Here is a 20,203-nt window from a genome sequence, read left to right on the forward strand (position 1 = left end):
ATGGCCAAAATCTGGAACACTGACAACACCAAATGCTGGTGAGGGTATGGAGTAGCAAGAACCCTCAGTCTGGTGGGAATGCAAAATGGTGCAGCCACTTTGGAAGAATTTGGCAGTTTCTTACAAATTTAAACATACTCTTACCATAAGATCCAGCAATCATGTTCCATGGTCTGTACCCAAGTGAGTTGAAAACATGTCCACACAAAATCCTGAACATGGATGTTTATAGCAGCTTTATTCCATAATGCCCAAACTTGGAGACAACCAAGATACCCTTCAGCAGATGAAGGGATAAATAAACTGTGGTTTGTCAAGACAATGGAATATTATTCAATGCTAAAGTGAAATGAGCTATCAAGCCATGAGGAGACATGGAGGAACCTTAAATGCACATTACTAGTGAAAGAAACCAATCTGAAAAGTCTACTACTGTATGAGTCCAACTATATAACATTCTGAAAAAGACAAAACTGTGAAGACAGTAAAAAACCAGGGGTTGCCAGGGGTTAGGGTGGAGGGAGGGATGAATAGAGCACGGAGGACTGTGAAGGCAGGGAAACCACCCTGTATGGTCATAATAGTGGATACATGTCATACATTTGTCCAGACCCATAGAATGTACACCACCAAGAGTGAACCCCACTGTAGCCTATGGGCTTGGGTGATTGTCACATGTCCGTGCAGGTTTGTTAATTGCAACAGGTGAACCACTTTGGTGGAGATGTTGGTAATGGGGGAGGCAGTTGATGTGCAGAATAATCTGCGGCATTGATACACCCAGAACTGGCTATACAGAGACTATGGGTGGGGTGGGATTAGCCGGTACGTAGGGGGCTCGGCAGCATTTGCGATGCTTCACTTCTCAAATACGAAGAGGATCTGGAACAAAAATGGCCAAATGATAAGATCTGGTAGCACTAGACACAGGATGGAAAACAGACAAAAAAAGACTACAGGCAGTTTCCAGGAAGGACAGAAACGTTCTGCTCTCCACCCTCCTGTGTGCTTCGGTTGCAATGAAAACTGCTGCTGGGAGTTTTCCCTCCCTGCCCAGGGGTGAGTGCCCTTACCCAGAGCGTCCTTTGAGCAGGGCCTGGGTTGGGAGGAAGTGTTCCCCGCCGCAGGCACCACGTGGTTGAGGCAGGACTGGCTCCAGACAGACAGGAGCTGGCTGTCTGGTGTGGACGGTGGTGGGTGCTGTCCAAAGGGTAAGTAAGACCTCCCTAGGTCAGCGTGGGCCACCTCAGCAGCCTGCTTAGTCTTACCTCAGTGCCAAAGGTGCATGTGGGTGTGGCCTCATCACGCTAAGGTCTGGGGTAGGAGGCAAGGGTTTAGTTGATACCGACCCACATTTCCCATGGATAGTCCCCCAAACCAGCATGTGTTCACACCGCCTGCTGAGCGAACTCAGGTCCCATCTGCTTCCATGACAGAGGGCCTGTGCCCCTGACCCAGTGCTCCCCCCTTGCTCAGGTGACACCAGGCTGCCCAGGGTCACAGGTATGTACTTCAGCATGAAATATCATCATCCAGATGCCACAAGACAGGAAGGAAAGCTGTACCTGAATGTCTCCTCTCCAGACTGTCTGGCTGAAGAATTCCGAAGGCTAGGGGCCTTGCCCTCCCTGCCCCAGGTGGGCACGTGGGAAGCTCTGCATTTAGGGGCTCCCCCTGCACCCTGTTCTCACCACTGCAATAGCAAGACTTTCTTCTCTGCCATGACCCCGTCCTTTCCTCATTGTACACCCACTGGGGGGTAACTTCAATGACCGCACGGCCTCTGGTGCCTGCCATGCACAGCTCCCAGTAAGTGCTCAGTATGCGCCTGTCCAGTGAATGGAGCAATGAGTGAATGAAACCAAACTCTGGGTTTGGCCGTGGGCATGCACGCATACGCCCATACTTTGCCACACCAAGTGTGCACAGTGTTTCCAGGGTCAACTCCACCACAGGCTGTAAGTGACGAGGAGTGATGGGCAAGAAGAGTGAACATAGCCAACCATCACAAGAGAATGGAATAATCAGGCCTGGTCTGTTCTGGGGGACTTTGAGAGGCAGAGACAGAGGCCATGCTTGGGAGGATGGGTAGCCTGCAGGCTGGGGTGGGGGTGTTGTGCACTTACCTGCCTTAGTGGGAGCGGAGGAGAGGGCTGTGTGCATCCAGCTAGGTACCTGGGCCTTCATGTTCTCACCAGTGCATGCAGCAGGTGGGTGAGTCTGAAAGCCAAGAGAAGGGTCAGCAAACATTGCAGCCTGTCTGGGGTTCAGGCAATTGGAACTGGCCTTCATCTGGGCCACAGGGAGACTTAGACCAAGCCAGAAAGATATTCCATGCAGACAGTAACCAAAAGAAAGGAGTCACTATATACTAATCTCAGACAAAATAGTCTTTAAATGCAAAAAGCTTAGAAGAGACAAGGAAGGACAAGATATATTAACAAAAGGTTCAATACAGCATGAAGATACAACCGTTATAAGCATTATGCACTGAATGACAGATCATCAAAATCTACAAAGCAAGAGCAGACCCTGGTGGTTGCCAAAGAGGAGGTGGGTGGGGGGATGGGTAAAATAGATAAAGGAGATTAAGAGTGCACTTATGATAATGAACACTGAAAAATGTATAGAATTGTCGAACTATTATATTGTATACCTGAAACCAGTATAACACTGTGTGTTAATTACACTTCAATAAGAAATAAGGTTCAAATATACATATATATGTATATGTGTGTATATATATATATATGTATATACACATTAAAAACAGAAAAGAGGGGCGCCTGGGTGGCTCAGTCGGTTAAGCGTCCGACTTCAGCTCAGGTCACGATCTCGCGGTCCGTGAGTTCGAACCCCGCGTCGGGCTCTTGGCTGATGGCTCAGAGCCTGGAGCCTGCTTCTGATTCTGTGTCTCCCTCTCTCTCTGCCCCTGCCCCGTTCATGCTCTGTCTCTCTCTGTCTCAAAAATAAATAAACGTTAAAAAAAAAAAAACAGAAAAGAAAAAACAAGTGTTGTGAGAATGTAAAATTGTACAGCCACTGTGAAAAACAATGATAGTTTTTTCAAAAAATTAGAAGTAGAATTACAATATGACCCAGCAATTTCACTTCTAGATATAGGCCCAAAAGATGTGAAAGCAGATTCCCAGGATACTTGAACACACCTGTCCATATCATTACGCACAACAGGTAAAACATGGAAGCAACCCAAGTGTCCACCGGTGGGTATCTTCTGGCCTCCAAAGCTTTGGATAAGAAAATCCTTACATGTGGCAAATAACGTCTCCCTTGCTGTTTCAAGATTTTCTGTCTTTTGAAAGTTTGATTATAATATGTTTTGGTGTGGGTCTCTTTGAGTTCACCTTAGTTGGAGTTAGCTGAGCTTCCTGGGGGTTTATATTCATATCTTTCATCAAATTTGGGAAATTTTCAGCCATTATGTCTTCAAATATTCTCTCTGCCCCATTCTCTCTCCTCTCCTTCCGGGACTCCCACAATGCATATGTAGGTTCAATTGATGCTGTTCCCCAGGTCCCTTAGGCTCTGTTCACCTTTCTTGACTCTTTTTTCCTTCTGTTCCTCAGCCTCAGTGATTTCCACTTTCCTACCTTCAAGTCCTCAGATTGTTTTTTCTCTTGCTGCTTTCAAAAGTATCTTTGTCTTAAAAATTATTCAGCCATTATATCTTTAAATAAGCTTTCTACACATTTCTCTCTTTCACTTTCTGAGGTTCTCATAATGCATACAGTTGACCCTTGAATACGGGGGCCAGTGGTGCTGACCTGCTACACAGTTAAAAATCCACATATAACTTCTGACCCCTCAAAAACTTAACTAAGAGTTGACCCATAATCAGTCAGTTAACACATATTTCATACATTATATGTATTATATACTATATTACAGTAAAGTATGCTAGAGGAAAAAATGTTCAGAAAATCATAAGGAGGAGAAAATACTTTTACAGTACTCTACTGTATTGAGAAAAAAAAATCCACACATAAGTGGACCCAAGCAGTTCAGACCCTCATTATTCAAGGGTCAGCGATACAGTGTTTCACTTGATTGTGTTCTATAATTCATGTAGGATGTCTTCATTCTTTTTAATTCTTTTTTCCACCTCCTCCGACTGGATAATTTCAAATGACTTTTCTTCCAAGTTTACTTTCTTCTGCTCGATCAAGTCTCATATTGATGTTCTCTATTGAACTTTTCTTTTATTTTCTTTAGCTCTAGAATTTTTGTTTGGTTCTTTTTAGTGACTTTTGTCTCTCTTTTGAACCTCTTTTCATTTTGTTCGTGTCTTGTCTTCCTGATGTTGTTGCATTGTCTCTTTGTGCTCTCTTGTAGCTCTCTGAGATTCCTTACAATTATTCTGAATTCACAGTCAGTTCACAGATCTCCACTTATTTTGAGGCTGGTTACTAGAACATTATATATTCCTTTGGTGGTATCATGTTTCCTTGACTTTTCATGTCCTGTGAAGCCTTGCTGTGTGGTCTTTGCATTCGGAGAAGCAGTCACATGCTCCCACTTTTCTGACAGGTTCCAGTAGGGAGGTACCTTTCCCAGGCAGCCTGTAGGGATTCTGAGGCTTTCCAGACCTCTTCTATGAAAGGGTCCACTCAGTGCTTCTTGTTTTCTCTTGGAGGGAGTGGCTTAAGATCGCATGCCTGCTCTCCATCCTGCAAAGTAGGGCTGGCTTTATGAATGTGTGTACTGGCCAACAGCAAGAGAGCACCCAGGGCACTGTCCACAGGGGGTGGGATGGGTGAGGACCATGGAGAGTTGTGGGTGCTTGCAGGCCAGTTGGGGGATCCACAGGTGAGGTGTCTCCTGTGGCTCATTGGCATCCTTCCTGATGGAGTCTCCAAAGCAGTTTTTAGGATCTGTGACACTTTAATGAGTTCTAAACCCTGGTTGCTATGCTCCCAGCCTCTCCCAGTGCCTCAGCTGTGCATATCACAGTTTTGTGGGTGGGGTGAGAAAAAAGTGGGTCTCTTGGGCAGGGACCTGCACGTGGGGAAACCAGGTGCCAACCTATTTGTTCTCACTTTCCTCTGTGGGGAGAAATTGTAGGTCAAGGGATTCCCTCTTGGCCTCGAGCTGTGCACCTTAAGAGAAGGAATGATGCAGGTAGAGTGAAAAGTTCTTTTTACCCTCTTCAGTGCATCTATTTTCAGAGGTTGTTTTTGTTTTTCTCCAATAATTGTTCTGGAACTTTCCCACTTGACTTCTGGACCCCCACAAAACTAAACTCATCTGTTAATGATTATCAAAATCACTGTTCTGTGGGGTGGGTGATGATAGAAATGCCTGTTCTGCCATATTGCTAGCGTCACTCCCCTTTTCAGTTGATGTCATATTTCATCTTTGTACCTCATGTATCCAAAAACATAAACCAACAATTAAAAAGAATTTTTAGTGTTTTTTTATTTTTGAGAGAGAGGGAGACAGAGCATGAGTGTGGTAGGGCAGAGAGAGAGGGAGACACAGAATTTGAAGCAGGCTCCAGGTTCTGAGCTGTCAGCACAGAGCCCGACGCGGGGCCCAAACCCATGAGCCGTGAGATCATGACCTGAGCCTAAGTCAGATGCTCAACCGACTGAGCCTCCAAGGCGCCCCCCATCTTTAAAAAAATTTTTTTAATGTTTATTTATTTTTGAGAGAGAAACCAGTTTTTAAAGGTGTTAGTCTCTTAAATTATGTAGAAAATAATGAGTGGTTACAAACCAAAGTTACAATAACAACAGATCTTAAACTGCCCGGGTATCTCTACCTTTACTGAGACCTCTGTTTCCCATTATGGCTTCAAGTTACTGTGTAGTTAGCATGTCGTGTGCTTTCATTTCATCCTGCAGGACTCCATTCTGTTTCTTGCAGGGTAGGTAGTGGTCACAAAGTCCCACAGCTTTTGTTAGTCTGAAAATGTCATGATTTCTCCTTCACTTTGGACCAGATACAGGATCTTACTGGTCAGCCACTGCTTTCTGGCTTCCAAAAGTTCTGATAGGAAATCTGCTGATGATCTCATTGAGGACCCCTTGTGTATGATGAGTCACTTCTCCCTGGATGCTTTCAAACTACTCTTGTCTTTCTGCAGTTTGGCTGTAATGTGTCTCAGTGTGGATCCCTAAGTCCATCATACTTGGAGTTTATATTCGTGTTTTTCATTAAATTTGGGAAGTTTTTGGCCACTATTTCCTCAAACATTTTCTCTGCCCCTTTCTCTCTCTCCTTCTGGGACCTCCACCCCCAGTGTACATGTTGGTCTGTTTGATGGTGTGCCCCAGGCCCCTTTGGCTCTGTTCACTTTTCTTCTGTCTTTTCTTTTTCTTTCTCAGTTTCAATCATTTCAATTTCCTGTATTCTTTTTTTTTTAATATTAATTTTTAAGGCTTTAAATTTTTTATTTGAGAGAGAGAGAGAGAGAGAGCATGAGCAGGGGAGAAGGGCAGAGAAAGAGAATCTTAAGAAGGCTCCACACTCAGCATGGCTCCTCACTCAATCCCATGACCCTGGGATCATGACCTGAGCTGAAATCAAGAGTCAGATGCTCTATTGATTAAGCCACTCAGTCACCCCTTAATTGTACTGTTTTCAAGTTCACCAGTATTTGCTTCTGCATACCCACAGTTGCCTTTGAATCTCTCTGCTTGAATTTCCCATTTCATTTTTTGCTCCAGAATTTCTTTTGGGTTTCTTCTTAATTTTATTCTTAGACTCCTGAAATTTGCATCTTTCTCACATCCAGAATACATCCACTCTCTTCCTAACACCCCCAAAGTCTTAATTCACCCCTGTATCAGTTCTGAGTCCCAAACCTCATGTAAACATCATTAAATGATTCCGCCTGAGGGAATATTCACCCCCCCCCCCCACTGTAATCCTGTGAAACCCAACAAGTTATCTGCTTCCAAAATACAGTGGTGGTTGGGGCGCCTGGGTGGCGCAGTCGGTTAAGCGTCCGACTTCAGCCAGGTCACGATCTCGCGGTCCGTGAGTTCGAGCCCCGCGTCGGGCTCTGGGCTGATGGCTCAGAGCCTGGAGCCTGTTTCCGATTCTGTGTCTCCCTCTCTCTGCCCCTCCCCCGTTCATGCTCTGCCTCTCTCTGTCCCAAAAATAAATAAACGTTGAAAAAAAAAAAAAATTCAAAATACAGTGGTGGGACAGACATAGGCAGGCATTCTCCCAAAAGGAAAAATCAGAAAGAAGAAAGGGGTTATGGGTCCCAAGTAAGTCCAATAAGGCCCAAGTAAGGAAAAAAAAAATCCTATTAGATTTTAGGCTTGAGAATAATTCCTTTTGGCTTGATTCTCCATCCTTCAGGCCCACCGTGGTGGTGACTGCATTCTGAGCTCACTAGGGTGGCAGGACCATTCCCTGGTTTGTTGAAACCAACCAGGGGGCCTTGCTCTTTGAATTGAGTTGCTGAATTGTAATAGTTCTTCATATATTCTGGGTATTAAATTTTCCCAGATACATGGTTTTCAAATATATCCCCCTATTTTGTGGGTTGCCTGTTTGCATTAGTGATAGTGGCCTTTTGTGCACAAAGGTTGTTATTTTGATGGAGTCAAATTTGTTTTTTTCTTTTTCTTGTATTTTTTTCTTTTATTGCTTGTCTTCTGGTATCATACCTAAGAAACCATGGCTTGATCCAAAGTCATGAAGATTTAAATCTATCTTTGTTTCTAAGAGTTTTATGTTTTAGCTTTTACACTTAGGTGTCTCATCCACTTTTGACTTTTGTCTGTGGTGTGAGGTAGGGATCCAATCTCATTCTAGCATGTTGATGTGCAGTTATTCCAGCATCATTGTTGAAGATACTGCTCTTTGCCCACTGAACAGTCTTGGCACTCTTGTTGAAAATCAGTTGGATGGGGCACCTGGGTGGCTCAGTTGGTTAAGCGTCTGACTTCGGCTCAGGTCATAATCTCCCAGTTTGTGAGTTTGAGCTCTGTGTCGGGCTCTGTGCTGACAGCTCTGGATCCTCTGTTTCCCTCTCTCTCTGCTCCTCTCCTGCTTGCTCTCTCTCAAAAATAAATGAACATTTTAAAAATGTTACCATTTTAGTCATTTTTAAGTGAGTACTTCACTGGCATTAAGTACATTTTAAATTGTTGTGGAACAACCATGACTATTTATCTCCAACTTGTTCATCATCCCAAACAGAAGACTCTGTGCCTATCACACAATAACTCCCCAATCTCTTTTCCCCTCGTGCCTGGCAACTACTTTCTGTCTCTATGAATTTGACTATTCTATATATTTCACATAAATGAAATCATAAAATAAGTGGCCTTTTTTGCCTAGATTATTTCAGTTAACATAATGTATTCAAGGTTTATCTAGTTTTAGCCGGTGTCATAATTCCATTCCTTTTAAAAGCTAAATAATATTTCATTTATGTGTATATTACATTTGTTCATCCATTCATCTGTTGGTAGACAACTGATTGTTTCTGCCATTGTATTACTGCTATTAACATTAATATACAAATGTCCGTTCTAGTCTCTATTTCAATTCTTTTAGGTAGATACCCCAAGTGGTATTGCAGGTCATATAGTAATTTTTAACTTTCTAAAATTTTTTTTTGAAAGTTTATTTATTTTGAGAGAGAGAGAGCACAGAGGAGGGGCAGAGAGAGAGGGGAGAGAGAATTCCAAGCAGGCTCCGCACTGTCAGCGCAATGCAGAGCCCGAACCCATGAACCGCGAGGTCATGACCTGAGCTGAAACCAAGAGTTGGGCGTTTAACCAACTGAGCCACCGAGGTGCCCTGGTAATTTTTAATTTTTTGAGGAAGGAACCACTATACAATTTTCAAAAGCAGCTACACCATTTTACATTCCTACTATCCTAGGAGCAATGCACAGTTATTCCAATTTGTCCACATACTTGCCAACACTTGTTTTTCGATGTTTTTTAAAAAAATAATAGCCATTCTAATAGGTGTGAAGTGTTATCTCATTATGGTTTTGGTTTGCATTTCCCTAATATTAGTGATGCTTATCATCTTTTCAGGTGCTTATTGACCATTTATATCTTTTGTGAAGAAATCTCTTTGCCCATTTTTAAATTGGGTTATTTGTTGCTGTATTTTTTTGTATATTTTAAATGTTAATCTCTCATCAGATATATGATTTGCAAATATTTTCTCCTATTCTTTGGGTTGTATTTTCACTCTTATGATTGATTAAAGTTTTAAGTTTTGATAAAGTCTAATTTATCTCTTTTGTTGTCTGCTTTTATGTCATGTTTAAGAATCATTGCTAAATCCACTGTTATGAAGCTTTTTCCCTTTATTTCTGAGTTTTATAGTGTTAGCTTTTACTTTTATTTTTTTAAATTTTCACTTAAATTCCAGTTAGTTAGCATACAGTATAATATTAGTTTCAGGTGTACAATTTAGTGATTCAACACTTCTATACATTACCCTGTGCTCATTAAGACAAATGCCCTCCTTAATCTCCATCATCATTTTCCACCATTCCCATTTCCCACCCACCTCCCCTCTGGTAACCATCAATGTGTTCTCTGTAGTTAAGTCTGTTTCTTGGTTTTCCTCTTTCTTTTTTTCCCCTATGATATTACTTAACCATAAAAAAGAATGAAATATTGCCATTTGCAATGACTTGGATGGAGCTAGAATGTATTAGGCTAAGTGGAATAAGTCAGAGAAAGACAAACACTATATGATTTCACTCACATGTGGGATTTAAGAAAGAAAAACTTTTACTTTTAGTTATTTGACCCACTTTGAGTTAACTTTTGTATACGGGGTAAGATGAGGGCCTGACTTCACTCTTTTGCATGTAGATATACACTTTTCCAGCATCATTTGTTGAAAAGACTGTTCTTTTCCCATTTAATGCCACCATTGTAAAAAATCATTTGACCATATATGCAAGGGTTTATTTCTGGGATATTACATTCTGTTATTCCATATGTGTTTTTATGCTATTACTACACTGTTTATTATAAATTTGTAGTGGGTTTTAAAATGTTCCTAAGTATTAATACTCTTGATATAATTATATATGAAATTTTTTCCATTTCATTTTCATATTTGTTACTAGTTTATGGAAATGAAACTGATTTTTGTATTTTTTCCCTACTACTTTGTTGAAGTCACTTACTAATATTGTGTGTGTGTGTGTGTGTGTGTGTGTGTGTGTGTGTGTGTGTATACCTTAGGATTTCTATATATAAGCTCATGTTCTCTGTGAATATAGTTTTACTTCTTTCTTTCCAACAGAATGCCTTTTATTTCATTTTCTTGCCTAAATGTCCTGGATATAATTTCCAGAACCGTGTTGAATAGAAGTGGTGAGAGGGAACATCATTAGCTTTCGATCTTTAACTATTTTGCAATGTGTTAGCTGAGTTTTTATAGATGACCTTTATCAGCCTGAGAAAATTCCCTTCTATTTCTAAGTTGTTGAGTATTTTCGTTCATTGAACGTTGGAATTTTTCAAATCAATTCTGCATGCATTGAGATGGTCATGAGGCTTTTTTTCCTTTTGTTCTATTAATGACATATTACATTATTTTCATATGCTAAACCACTTTTGCATTCCTGGAATCAATCCCCACTGGTTGTGGTGTATAATCACTTTAATATGCTGCTGGATGTGGTGTGGTAGTCTATTGCTGACACTGCATTTATATTCGTGAGGGATACTGGTCTTTAGTTTTCCTTTCTTGTTATGTCTTTGTTGGGCTTTTGTATGAGCATAATACTGGCCTCCTAAGATGAGTTGGGAAGTGTTCCTCTTCCTGTTTCTTGGAAGTCTTTGAGAAGGATTGAGGTTAATTTCTCTTAATGTTTTTGCAGAATTCCTCGTGAAGCCATCTGGTTCTCAGCTTTCATTTATTAGAAGACTGTTAAAAAATAGACTTTCATTATCACGTTAAGTCCATGGTTTACATAAGGGTTCACTTTTGGTGTATATTCTGTTGATTGTGAAACATATCCACCCTTAATTGTAGAAAAAAGAATAGTTTCACGACTCTAAAAATCCTCTGTATTCTGCCTATTCGTCACTGTCTGCCCCCTAACCCTGGGCAACCACTGATCTTTTTACTGTTTCCAAAGTTTTGTTTTTACAGAATGTAATACAGTTGGAATCGTACAGTGTTGAGCCTTCTCATATTGGCTTCTTTCACTTAGTAAAATGCATTTAAGTTTCCTACAAATATTTCATGGCTTGATAGCTAATTTCTTGTTTAGTGCTAAGTAATATTCAACTGTTTGGATATACCAGAGTTTATTTACTCGCCTACTGAAGGACATCCTGGTTACTTCCAAGTTTTGTAATTTTGAATAAAGCTGCGTGCTTTTTGTGTGTATATAGATTTTCAACTCACCTGGATAAATAACAAGGAGCATGATTGCTGGATTATATGGTAAAGTTTAGTTTTGTTTGAAACTGCCCAACTGTTTTCAAAAGTGGCTGCACCATTTTGCATTCCCACACGCTATGATGGAGAGTTCTTCTTGCTTCACATCCTTACTGGCATTTGTTGTTGTCAGTCTTGTCTTATGTTGTCTTTTCTTTTCCTTTTCTTTTTTTCTTTTTTCTTTTCCTTTTTCCTCTTCCCTTCTCTTTTAATTGTTTATTTATATTGAGAGAGCACGAGAGAGAGTGAGAATGAGTGGGGGAAGGGCAGAGAGAGAGGGAGAGAGAGAACCCAAAGCAGACTCTATGCTGTCAGCTCAGAGCCCAACATGGGGCCGATCTTATAAACTGTGAGATCATAAACTGTGAGCAGAAATCAAGAGTGTGTGCATAACCGACTGAGCCTCCCGGGAGCCCCTGTTTTCAATTTTTTCCCTTCTAGCAGGTATGTAGTGGTCTCTTGTTTTGATTTCCATTTCTATGATGACATATGTGGAGCATCTTTTCATATGTTTGCCATCTGTATCTCTGCTCTGGTGAGGTGACTGTTCAGATCTTTGGCTTATTTTGTAAATAGGCTTTAGCTTTCTCATTGAGTTTTCAGAGTTCTTGGTATATTTTGGATAAGTCTTTTTAGCAGACATATTTTTACAAGTGTTTTCTCCCAGTTTTTCTGTCTTCTCATTCTCTTGGTAGTGTCTTCAGCAGAGCAGAAGTTTTTAATTGTAATGAAGTCCAGCTTATCAGTTATTTCTCTCATGGACCCTGCCTTTGGTGTTGTGTCTAAAAAGTCATTGCAAACCCAAACTTTTCTAGGGTTTCTACATTATCTTCCAGGAGTTTTATAGTTTTGGGTCTTAAATGTAGACCTATAATCCAGTTTGAGTTAATTTTTGTGAAGGGTGTGAGGTCAGCGTGCAGATTCATCTCTGTGCATGTGGGTGAGTTGTTCCAGCACCACTGTCTTCTCTGTCCCACTGATCTGTCTGTTCTTTTGCCAGCACCACACTGTCTTAACTACTGTAGCTTTACAGTAAATCCTGAATTCTGTATTTCCTCTGCTTCTTTTTTTTTAAAAATTTTTTAACGTTTATTTATTTTTGAGACAGAGAGAGACAGAGCATGAACGGGGGAGGGTCAGAGAGAGAGGGAGACACAGAATCCGAAACAGGCTCCAGGCTCTGAGCGGTCAGCACAGAGCCCGATGCGGGGCTCGAACTCATGGACTGTGAGATCATGACCTGAGCCGAAGTCGGCCGCTTAACCGACTGAGCCACCCAGGCGCCCCTGTATTTCCTCTGCTTCTGTCTTCTGAAAGGGACTGTAGAGATTTGGTGTAATTTCTTCCTTAAATGTTTGGCAGAATTCAGCAAACCCATCAGCAACCCCCTGGACAGAATCCAGTGCTTTCTATTTTGGAAGATCACTAATTATTCATTTGAATTCTTTATTAGACACAGGCCTATTCAGATGGTCTATTTCTCCGTGTGTGAATTTTGGTAGATTGTGTCTTTCTAAGAATTGGTCTGATTCATCTAGGTTATCAAATTTGTTGGCATATAATTATTCACAATATTATTCTATTGTCCCTTGATGTCCACAGGATCTGTAGTGATGTCCCTTCTCTCATTTCCTATTTTAGTAATTCTTTTTATCCTAGCCTGATTAGAGGCTTATAAATTTTATTGATATTTTCAAAGAACCAGCTTTTTGGTTTTGTTGATTTTCTCTATTGATTGGTTTCCAATTAATTTCATTGGTTCTGATCTAATTTTTATTACTTCCTTTCTCCTTATTTTGGATTTAATTTGCTCTTTAAAAAAACAGTTTTGTAAAGTGGAACCTTAGGTTATTGGTTTTAGATCTTTCTTTTTTTGTTAATATGCACTCAGTACTGTAAATTTCCCTCTAATTACTGCTTTAATGCATCCCACTAATTTTGATAAATTGTATTTAAATTTTTATTTAGTTCAAATTATTTTTAAATATCTGTTGAAGTTTCTTATTTTTTTTTAACGTTTTATTTATTTTTGAGACAGGAAGAGATAGAGTATGAACAGGGGAGGGTCAGAGAGAGGGAGACACAGAATCTGAAACAGGCTCCAGGCTCTGAGCCGTCAGCACAGAGCCCGACGTGGGGCTCGAACTCACGGACCATGAGATCATGACCTGAGCCGAAGTCGGCCGCTTAACCGACTGAGCCACCCAGGCGCCCCTGAAGTTCCTTCTTTGACTCATGTGCTATTTAGAAATGTGTTGTTTAGGGGCGCCTGGGTGGCCCAGTTGGTTAAGCGTCCGACTTCAGCCCAGGTCATGATCTCGCGGTTCATGAGTTCGAGCCCCATGTCAGGCATCTGTGCTGACGGCTCAGAGCCTGGAGCCTGTTTCAGATTCTGTGTCTCCCTGTCTCTCTGACCCTCCCCCGTTCATACTCTGTCTCTCTCTGTCTCAAAAATAAATCAACCTTAAAAAAAAATTAAAAAAAAAAAGAAATGTGTTGTTTAAGTATTTTGGGATTTTCTATATTTTTTTCGTATTATTGAATCTAGTTAAATTTCATTGTGTTCTGAGAGCATACATTGTATGATTTCTATTCTTTTAAATGTTTTAATGTGGGGGCTCCTGAGTGGCTCAGTCAGTTAAGTGTCCAACTTCAGCTCATGATCTCACCATTCATAAGTTCGAGCCCCCATCCAGCTCTGAGCCTGGAGCCTGCTTCAGATTCCGTGTCTCCCTCTCTCTCCTCCCCTCCTCTGCTCACGCTCTCTCAAAAATAAGTAAACATTAAATGAATGAATGAATGAATAAATGAACGTGTTCTGGGGACCAGAATGTAGTCTATCTTGGTAAATTTCTGTGTGAGCTTCAGAAGGATGTATATTCTGATGTTGGTGGATGAAGTCGTCTACAGTTGCCAGGTGTATGCAGTTGACTGATGGTGCTGTTGAGTTCAACTGTGTCCTTACTGATTTTCTGCCTGCTGGGTCTGTCCATGTCTGAGAAAGGGGTGTTCCAATCTCCAACTCTAATAGTGGATTCCTCAAGTTCTCCCTGCAGTTCTACCAGCTTTTGCCTCACATAGTTGGACCCCCTGTTGTTAGGGGACAACATGTTAAGGATTGTCATATTTGGGGGGAGTTGATCAGTTAAGCATCTAGTTCTTGATTTCAGCTCAGGTCATGATCTCACAGTCGTGGAATAGAGTCCACCTTGAGCTCCATGTTGAATGTGGAGCCTGCTTAAGATTCTCTCTCTCTCTCTCTCTCTCTCTCTCTCTCCCTCAGCCCCACCCTCACTCGTGCATGTGTTCTCTTTTTCTCTTAAAAACAAACAAACAAACAAACAAATAAATAAATAAAGAATAAGGGCTCCTGGGTGGCTCAGTCAGTTAAGCGTCATGATCTCATGGTTCAGGTCTTAATCGCACGGTTCATGAGTTCAAGCCTCTGTATTGGGCTCACTGCTGTCAGCACAGAGCCCACTTCAGATCCTCTGTTCCCTTCTCTTTCTACCCCTCCACTGCTTGTGCTCTTTCTCAAAAATAAACATTAAAAAATAATAACAACAATACAATTTTTTAACCTGTACTTATTCTTTTTGTAGTGCTCTTCTTTCTTTATATAGATTTGCAGTTCTCATTTATATCATTTCTTTCTCTTTGAAAAACTTTTAACATTTCAAACTGGGCGGGCCTACTGGCAACAAATTCCTTCAATTTTGTTTGTGTGAGAAAGTCTTCATTTATCCTTTACTTTTTTGCTTTTAAATTTTTTATTGTGACAAAATACATATTATACAAAATTTACCATTTGAACCATTGTTAAGTGTATAGATTGGTGGTATGAAGTATGTTCATATTGTTGTTTGTCCTCAGCACTTGTCTCCAGAACTGTTTTTTTTTTTAAATGTTTATTTTTTGAGAGAGAGAGAGAGAGAGAGAGAGAGAGAGAGAGACAGTACGAGTCAGGGAGGGGCAGTGAGAGGGGGAGACAGAATCCCAAGCAGGCTCCAGGCTCTGAGCTGTCAGCACAGAGCCTGATGCGGGGCTCGAACCCATGGACTGCAAGATCATGACCTGAGCTGAAGTCGGATGCTCAAGCAGCTGAGCCACCCAGGCGCCCATCCAGAACTGTTTTTGTCTTGCAGAACTGGTCTCTGTCCCCAATCAGCAGGAACCCCTGCCCCCTACCTGCTAATCCTGGACACCCTCTTTCTACTTTCTGTCTTTATCATTTTGTCCACACTGGCTGTCTTATATAAGGGATTTTTGTATTCTTTTCTTCCTTCCTTCCTTCCTTTTAGAGATTTTTTTTTAAGTTTATTTACTTATTATTGAGAGAGAGAGAGAGAGAGAGAGAGAGAGAGAGAGAGAGAGAGCACAAGCTGGAGAGGGGCAGAGAGAGAGAGGGAGCTGTCAGTGCAGAGCACAATGCAGGGCTTGAATTCACCAACTGTGAGATCATGACCTGAGCTGAAGTCAGATGCTTAACCGACTGAGCCACCCAGGTGCCCCATTGTTTTAAAAGCGAAAAGTTTTAATTCCCTTTTTAAAAATGTTCATTCGGTTACTATTTTCTTTGCAGTTACCATGGGGATTACACTTTAACATCCTGAAGTTATAACATTATAATTTGAGTTTATAACTAGATAACTTCAAACGTATAAAAATTCTGCTCATTTACAGATCTGTCCCCACCTCTTTCAGTTGTTGATGTTATAAAATTACATCTTTGTATTTTGCGTGTATAAAAAAATAAACTATTTCCATGCATCATTTTCCTAAATCATAGAAAACAAAAAATACAGTTACAAGCAATTGTTATAGTAATACTAGATTTTATAGTTGTCCATGCACTTACCTTTATTGAGACCTTTATTTCTTCATGTGGCTTTTTGTTGTGTTTCAGCCTATAGGACACCCGTCAGCATTCCTTGTGGGACAGGTCTTATGGTCCCAAACTCCCTTTTCATATATCTGGGAATGTCCTGATTTCTCCCTCACTTTTGAAGGACAATTTTGACAGACACAGGACTCTTGGTTGACAATTTTTTCTTTTTATCACTTTAATGTATTGGCCCACTGTCTTCTGGCCTCCAGTTTCTTAGGGGAAACCTCTGATGTCTTACTGAGGACGCTTATATGAGATGAGTCTTCTTTCTTGGTGCTTTCAAGATTTGCTCTATGTTTGTCTTTTGACAGTTTGATTATGTGTCCTGATGTGGGTTTCTGAGTTCATCATGCTCGGAATTTGTTGAACATCTTAGATACTTCTATTCATGTCATTCACCAAATTTGGAACAGTTTTAGCCATGATTTCTTCAAGTATTCTTTCCTCCCCTTTCTCTCTTGTCCTTTTGGGATACCCTCAGTGTGGACATTGGTCTCACTGACGGCACCCTACAGGTCCCTCAGGCTCTGTTCACTTTTCAACGTGTTTTCTCTCTGATCCTAAAATTTCAAATTTCAGCATTTGTATTCTTGAGCACTGAGAATAGAGAGTCAGATCTGCCTTTGAATCCCTTGAGTGACTTTTTCATTAATTTCTAGTTCTGGAATTTCTTTTGGTTTTAGTGTTTAAAATCTCTTAATTTTTCTTCCCAATTTGTTCATACACCACATTCTTGACCTTCTCCACATCATCCTTTAGTTCTTTGAGCATCTTTAAGACAGTTGTTTTAAATTCTTTGTCTAAATGTCATCTGGTTTTTCTCTAGGACAGTTTCTATTGGCTTATTTTTTTCATTTGAATAGGCCATATTTCCTTCTGTCTCTTTATTTTTATTTATTTATTTTTTTATTAAAAAATTTTTTTCAACGTTTATTTATTTATTAGACAGAGAGAGACAGAGCATGAACAGGGGAGGGGCAGAGACAGAGGGAGACACAGAATCTGAAACAGGCTGCAGGCTCTGAGCGGTCAGCACAGAGCCCGACGCAGGGCTCGAACTCACGGGCCGTGAGATCATGACCTGAGCCGAAATCCCGAAGTCGGACGCTTAACCGACCAAGCCACCCAGGCGCCCCTCCTTCTGTCTCTTTACATGTCTTGTGACTTTTTCTTAAACACTGGACATTTGAATCGAAGATGTGGCAACTCTGGAAGTCAGTTCTCCTCTCTGAGTGCTTTGTTACTGTTTTCTAGGCTGTTGTAGGTGGGCTTTTGCTGAGGGTCAGCCAGAGGTGTAAACTTAAGGTTGTCTCAAGTTATGTCTTTCCCTGGGTTTACTGGTCTAATTTCCCTCCATATATGCAATTGCTTTTGCATGTCCTAGTCTCTGATGTCTAGTTCCCAGAAGGGGAAAGGGGAAAAACAGTGGCAGGGGAGAGGGCACCAGCCTTTTAACCCTCTAGTGGTCCCTTCAGCAGAAGGGGGAGGGGTGTTCAGCATCACCATATCTTTGTGTGGGAAGGGGCTATGTGCTCTTGAAGGCCCCCTGACTCATTATCCAGTTAACGCATTTTGGAGTTGGTGGGACCAGCTCAGGATAGTAGGATCTTGCCCATGGTGTGTTCAAGTGACCTAAATATCTTAAGGTCCATTCTCCGTAACAGCTGCCCAGTTCCCTGTAGCTGAGTATTCCAAGGCCACCACGTGCAGGACTTCCCAGTGACTTCCCCTGCACGCGGTGTAAAGACTCACGTCTTTCATGCAGAATTCAAATGTTACAGAAGAACGTAATGTATTTCATCATGGCCTGATCCCCAGAGAAAACAGTGTACGGTAAGACATTTTTTTTCTATTCAAACATTTATCCCTGTATTTAACAACATATGTGGCCATCCTTCACGTGCATGCACAGTGACAGGCCTACCTCAGTTAAAAAAAAATAAGTATCAAGAGTTTATTCATTTAAATTCTTATCATGGAAGTGTTTTGTGAATACATCCTCTGAATCAACAATATGAGGAAAGTGACATGGCTTCCCTGGCTTCTCCCTCTCCCCCCGCCCCCTCCCAGATAGAATAATTTCTGTCCCCTTTTCTTTGCATTTACACGCTCACACACGTTTGTTTCACAACTGCAGATGCACAGAGCTCATGTCGGTACAAGTGTAACTGGTTTTCTTATTTGGTGGAGTGACTTCTGAGTATGCCATAATTTGGTGGTGGAGAGTCACCTGGGAAACTTGTTGGAACACAGGTGGCAGAGCCTCCCCCCAGGTCTTGTGCTTGGGTGGGTGGGTGCAGCCCAAGGCTGTCCGAGGTGCCCATGCTGGGAACCAAGACTCGTCCAGCACTGCTGCGTGTTTGAGGGTTTTGTAGGGCAATCTGTAGGCATGGAAAAGTTGGGTCCGAGAGGATTCACTGCAGCTATTTTTACTGATGTGACCAAATTTAGCTCTGTCAGTGCATGTGTCCTGTCTGTCCCTTCCCCATCACCCAAGGCAACTGCTGTGAAGACTGCTTTTATTTTGCCAACTTGATTTACATTTTAAAATACATAATTATATAATCCTGAAAGAAGCTGAAAAATGAATTCCTCTTTTGGATTTACACAAACATTGTGAGATTTTACTGACTTCCCACATGGCTGCCTCCCCCCCCCCCCCCCCGCTTAACACACTTAACTATGGTTTGTTTCCCAGGAGGAAGGAATTAACATTCGCTCATTACTACTAACTGAATTCCAAATATTTTCCCACCAGCATCCTTTTTGGATCTCACATCGCATTTAGGGGTGTCATCTCCTTAGGCTCCTCTGGTGTGTCTGTCTCCCATGTCTCAGATGTCTTGAGGAATCCTGGTCTGATACTCTGTGGGATGTCCCTCAGTTAGAGTCTGGTATTTTTCTTTTTCCTTAAATTTATCATTTTTTTAAATGTTTTTTATTTCTTTAAAATTTTTTTTTAATGTTTATTTTTTAAGAGAGACATGGCACGAGTGGGGGAGGGACAGAGAGAGAAAGAGAGGGAAACACAGAATCCGGAGCAGGCTCCAGGCTCTGAGCTGTCAGCACAGAGCCCGATGCGGGGTTCCAACTCCCAAACCACGATATGATCTGAGCTAAAACCAAGAGTCAGACGCTTAACCGACTGAGCCACCCAGGTGCCCCATCTCTTTTCCTTTTTAAACACAAAAGGAGAAGGCACGGACTGACATGGTGGGAGTACAGCTGGGACCAAATGGAGTAGGGAGCTCCTAGTCACACCGTCCTCGTGCAGGAATCCCTGCTAACAATGGCCCTTTGGGCTCTGCTTCACTTCGACACTGCCTGAGGTGACTGGTCCATCCCAGTGCCCCCTCTTATTAGCTTGAGCTCTTCAGGTTATGAGTGAAAGGAGCACAACTCAAGTTATTTTAGCAAAAGATGGAGTTCACTACTCAGAAACTTCAGAGCAACCAAGAAGCACGCGATCCTTCGGCTCACCAGGTGTTTCCATCCTCGCTACTGCCCAGCCGTTTCCTTTTGCTGTCATCAGAGGTGCCTGGATCGCTGCTGGCAGCACATGCTGACCTCCTGGCCTCTTTGCCACCCAGCTGAGGGTGACTCTCCCCATGATCACTTCCACACAAGCCACATGAGTGAGCTTCATTGCATGAACCTGGATCGTCTCTGCATTCCCCCCCCCCCCCCAACCAATCCCTGGGTTGATGTGATTCCTTGAGCAGATAGTTCTTGATTGTGCACAGGCTGAGGTCACTAGAAGGCCTCGAGATTAGGGATTATGTTAATTTAAGTCAGACCGCATGAGGAGCGTCTGGGTGGCTCAGTAGGTTAAGCGACCGACTTCACCTCAGACCATGATCTCACAGTCTGTAAATTGGAGCCCTGTGTCGGGCTCTGTGCCGACAG

The sequence above is a fragment of the Prionailurus viverrinus genome, chromosome D4 (genome assembly GCF_022837055.1).
Source record: "Prionailurus viverrinus isolate Anna chromosome D4, UM_Priviv_1.0, whole genome shotgun sequence".
Classification (NCBI taxonomy): Eukaryota; Metazoa; Chordata; class Mammalia; order Carnivora; family Felidae; genus Prionailurus; species Prionailurus viverrinus.